General features: G+C 31.7%; 1 protein-coding gene across 1 annotated transcript in view; it reads left to right on the forward strand.

The window, feature by feature from the left end:
* The window catches only part of LOC111715461 (bumetanide-sensitive sodium-(potassium)-chloride cotransporter), a gene marked incomplete in the record, with an annotated part of 3,320 nt that extends 2,077 nt beyond the window's left edge, over positions 1-1,243 (forward strand). Inside the window, 1 exon segment of the mRNA XM_023490785.1 lies at positions 852-1,243.
* Between the last annotated feature and the right edge of the window lie 4,352 nt (positions 1,244-5,595).

Here is a 5,595-nt window from a genome sequence, read left to right on the forward strand (position 1 = left end):
AAACTTAAATCACGTGACCAGAACTATCACCAATGGCAGAGCAGTATACTGATCACGTGTCTCTGCCTGTATCACGTGACCACTTTACTGCACTGTCATTGGTGGATTTTCTGGTCAAGCAATTCGGACGTGTAAATAATATTATGAATTAAATCTATTAAAAATAGAAATAACAAATATAAAATTAGAATTGGAGTAAACCTAAGTAATAATTAGCTTTCTCGGGGATATTATCGTTTTCAGATTGGTTGCTTATTTGCTGAATTTGATCTATTTAAACCCACTACTTTTATACAAAATTGTATATATATTAATTTTCGTATAAATTTGACACAGTTGTAAATCAATTTCTCGAGATAGGAACATCAGATAAAACTTTCATGGGACGCGATCGAGAGCTAAAGTGATTAGCTTTCAGTCTATACCCCCTTTCATTTTTCCTTTACTGTCCCTTTAATTCTGATAATTTCTATATGTTTTCCTGCAGTAGAAATGTTTTACTCATATCTGTAGAGGAACCAAAATCGAAAATGGTCAGTTTTTAAACTTATAAACATTGATATAAATAATTCTAACTTGATTAGACAAAGCTTTTATGGGTACCGTTGTGAATCTTACATATCCATCCTTGCATGGAGGGTTACTTAAGAAGTTATGCTTTCAGTTAATTTAAAAATGAAAACTTACATACTACAGGAAGATTGATTTATGCCATGAAATATGTCACGAAGCTGTAAATAAAAAAAATTAATATGAATAATATTTATATATTTAAATTCAATTTGATAATATCATCTGGAAAATGTGCTTTTCACTTTTGTTTAATTTTAATTTACATTATTATTTTTTAGTGCAGAGTACATCAACCAGTTACAGAAATGCCAGTTTATGTATATTAATCAATACTAGTCCCAGGAATAAAATCAATACGCTCAACTCTCCAAAGGAAGCCTCAAAATAATGTAGTTTCGTGTTCTGTATTGCATTTTCATATCAACCAATCAATAATTTGATAAATCCATATCCATTTGAAATTTTCCCAATGGATCTGCTAATTGTTTTTCTTAAATGTGTGCGCATGAGCTTATTTTCCCCCATCTGTTGGACGTTCCATGTCTCACTACTGTTATTTCTTTTATCTGCTTTTAACATATGTTTTTTAAGTACACTTTGATTGTAGTTTTATATTCCTTTACATGTTAGTTCTAGTTTATAATATGAAATAAAAGGTTTGATTTGATGATTTTCTGTTTTTAATTTGTAACTCAAGGGAAGTTTTGTTGCCGGTCAAAATTGAAACTTACACTCCTAAATTCTGAAGAATATTTCTTATTTTACACTTTACAGTAGTCGGCGATATTATCAATAATACAAATCATCTTCTAATCAATAATGCTTTCAATGTTGACAAGTAATTAAAGAGAAGGTTTTAATTAACAATTTCTCTTTGTTTAAATGTTTAGTGTTTCTGCTATTTGTGAAATCTTGGTAGAAATCAAAATAGCAAGTCGTCTTCATAGTATCGATATATACGACGACCAGGGGCGTACTGGAGGTTTTGCCTGGCGGGGCGATATTTTTTTTGGTTCACCCTCATAAAAAACCGGTATCAAGAACAAAAAATTTACCATCATGGTTGCACCCTACTCATACATTAAAAAAATTGATAAAATTCCTTGAAGTACTATTCCTTATAAGTAAAAAAATTCTGTTAATGTTTCTTTAGAATATTCTTAACACTCCCAACTGTTTTTCTTGTAGAATTTCCAACCAAACTGCGCATTCCCATCTTAGGTCCATACTCCATAGTCTGGAGGAGAGTCCCTATCGTTTCAGTATATAAATCTTAAATTGCGCGCAAAATTTCAAGTTTATCGGCTTCTTGTACGCGACTCTGATTGGTTGAATTTTATACACTTTGCAGGAAATAATATTAGGTTAGTCTCGAGATTAAGAAAAAGAAAGGATCAATCTAGGTAATGTTACATCGTCTATACGCAACATCCCCCCTACTGCAATATCGGACCTACGCCAGCTGTTTATTTTAGTATTTTTTGAGGGTTAGGTTAGGTTAAGACAATTTCTGGGCCAAGCGCTGCGGCTAGAGGGCCGAGCGCTGCGGCTAGGACAGGCGAGGGGGCCGAGCGCTGCGGTTAGGACAGGCTAGGGGGCCGAGCGCTGCGGCCACAAGTCCATATAGCAGGTCAGAAGTGGAGTATGGCGGATATGTGTAGGTCGAAAAATACACCACCTCAATCTATCCTGAACGACATAATTCGCGTCTCATCCTGCTTTCTAGTTTTGAAACTAAATCATTAAAATTTCTCGGCTTGATCCATTTTTACTGGAGAATTAGTACAGTCTTCATTTGACATCACTTTTTCAAGACGTTTTTTAATGTTTTTTTTCATTTTTTTGTTATGTTCAAGATCAAATTTCATCACTACAACTTTTTCTTGGTAGTAGTTCCTTTATATACTGCTAGTAAACTATTTAAAATAGAAAAAATAGCAAAATTAAAACTTTAAAAGACAAAATTTTTAATGGCGTCATATGACGTTATTTTGATATTTTTTCCTTGTCAAAAATTGTATTTTGCATTGTTAAAATACGTTAATTCAACATCAAATTAAAAAATATATTTTTAATAATTTACACTGAACATATATAATATTCTATTTCTATTTCCCTCTGATTACTTTAATTTTTTATAGTAAATGTTCAGGTTCAATTTTCATAATAATTGACATTAATTTTCTTAGAATTTCCTCTAACAAACCCTAGGAAATGAAAAAGTCAAAAGTTCAAAATTTTAAATAGCTTATATGTTAAATAACGTTATTTAATGTGATTTGTTCATCAAGTCATGTATTATATTTTTGATGTTATATGATGTTCAAAAGAAACTGTGATTTTAAACAACTATTTTTCAATTCAACCCCAAAAAAAACTTACCCTCTAAAATTNACCTTTTAAAATTTGTTTTTATTCAGAGGTAAATACCCAATTTACAGTAAATAAATTAAAATTTCATATTTTTTTAAATGAATTTTTGCGAACAAGATTTACCCCGGCAATCAACCATTCATGAATTCACGATACTATTTAAGTTTAACTACTGCCGTTTGAACTAATGACTTTTTGAACAATTGCATGTGGTACTACGTGTAGTAGACTAGTAGTTCTAACGACTGATAGTTCAAACACAAACAAAAACATTCTGTAAGCATTTTAACTATTTTTTTGCTTATTTGAACTATTAATAAAAATAGTTAATGAGCCAAAAAATAGTTCAGATGAGCCAAAAAAAAATTAAATGAGAAAATAAATAGTTCAAATGATCAAAAAATAGTTTAAATGAACCAAAAATAGTTTACATGAGCCAAAAAAAATAGTTCAAATGTGCAAAAAAAGTTTAAATGAGCCAAAAAATATTTCAAATGAGCAAAACTATAATTCAAATGAGCAAACAAATTCATACGAGCAAAAAAATAGTTCAAATGAGCAAAACAATAGTCCATAAGAGCAAAAAACAGTTAAAATGTGTCAAAAAAATAGTTCAAATGAGCAAAACATTAGTCCATAAGAGCAAAAAACAGTTAAAATGTGTCAAAAAAATAGTTCAAATGAGCCAAGAAATAGTTGACTTACTACACTCGAGCATCTCATATTTAACACATGGATAAAGTTTGTCATGTGGCCGCAGCTCCTGGCCCCCTTGCCTGTCCTAGCTGCGGCGCTTGGCCCCCTAGCCTGTATTTGTCGCAGCGCGGTGAAATATTTTTGATCATTTAAACTGTTTTGTGATGATCGTTTGACCAATATTTTTTCATGAAATATAAAAATTTTGAACTGGATACTTAATAATAGTTCAAATGAGAAAACAATGTGTTGTTTGAACTACAGTAAATGACGTCATTATCAGTAGTTAGAATGACCAATAATTCAAACGGCAGTATATTAAATGCGTATCCACCTTTCAGCGCTGGTTTTTTTTTCTTAAAATGAAATTTGAACGAAAATCTTAATATTTATAAGTGCAAAAAAATGGTAAGCGGTATCGGTACCCACTAAATCACTAAAAATACTCAACACTTGATTTTCTCAAATAAAGTCAAATAAAGAAACGAAGAAAATCGTTTTGATAAGATACCTCTCCGATGAGCTGCTAATGTTCTATCTTCAAATTTGAACAATTTAAATAAATTTAAATAATGCGGATTACAAGTGAACAACTTCGGGCCAACCACGCAAAACAACCAACCCTGGTTAGGGGGGTCCAAACTGCATAGTAAATTGTGATTGCTTATTTGTAGTATCTCATGCTATGTAGTTGAATAAAAATATGAATGAATGAACTTATATAATAATGCTACATACAAATAACTTAAAACAGGGTTACCCTCAACGACAGAAGACCCCTAACCTAACCCTCTTTAGTTCTATCGATTGGTCTTCGGTCTTTTCATATGAGTAAGAATCTAAGGAAATTACAGAAATCTATGAAATTCGTACAGTAGTGTCCGGTCTTACTCCTTAATGGAGAACCCTGTGTGACGAGGGAGGGAATCCCTGGATACCATGAGCCTCCGTTATGCAGACACGAGCCTCCCAGATTTACTAGGCAGACAGAGCCTCCGCTATGCAGTAAACGAGCCTTAACCATACAGCACAGCCTTTTAAAATCTTGGTTTTTATGTGTTAAAAAGCAAATTTTTTTTTTGACGTAGTGGCATAAGAATTTTACTTAGGATAAGATTTATTTATCGATTAGAAACATATATGGCGTCAAAAAGTGGTTTATAAGATTTATACTACAACTTTAAACATTTCTTACACATAAAGGAAGACATTTTGAAAAATATTTCTGGAGTAAAATTCGTTTGTTTTGTTGTTATTTTTGATTTAAACAATACCTCTTTTTGAAAAATGTTAAGATTTAAATAAATAAAACAAATTTTCTAGATTTAATTTCAGCTACAAAAAAAAGTATTGCTTAAATCAAAGATCATAAAAAATTAAATTAAAATCAGAAGAATTTTTTTCTCTCAATTTAATCCTTTCCATTTAAAAAATGTTAAAAATGTTATAAACCACTTTATTTGTCATGATCAGGCACTATTTATGATAATTGATAAAACTTCTCATATTTGAGAGGCCTCTCATGCCAATATGTCAAAAGATTTGTATAAATCATTTATTTAACTTAAAACACAAGCTTTAAAAACCTCCAGTATTACACCGGCACTTTTGATGTATTGCGCATGCTTATTGCATATTACTGCTTAGCGTAGGCGCGGTCTGCCTAACAAATCTAAAAGGCTCGTGTTTGTTTAGCGGAGGCTCATAGCGTCCGGGGGTTCCCTCCCTCCGCCCTCGTGTGACAGATCAGTTTAAATAGTCACTACTTCTATGTTCCAAATTATAATCATAATTCCAACTGCTTTTACTCAACATGTCTTTATTCCAGCCTGATGAAAAAATAAAGAAAAAGTTCGCAATTAAAATAACATGAAGTGCTTTTTAAAAGAATTTATGCAAACAAATTATATTTCATGATAAACTACAAAATCCCCCCCCCCCCCCCCCCCCCCC

Source organism: Eurytemora carolleeae, unplaced genomic scaffold (assembly GCF_000591075.1).
Source record: "Eurytemora carolleeae unplaced genomic scaffold, Eaff_2.0 scaffold1731, whole genome shotgun sequence".
Classification (NCBI taxonomy): domain Eukaryota; kingdom Metazoa; phylum Arthropoda; class Copepoda; order Calanoida; family Temoridae; genus Eurytemora; species Eurytemora carolleeae.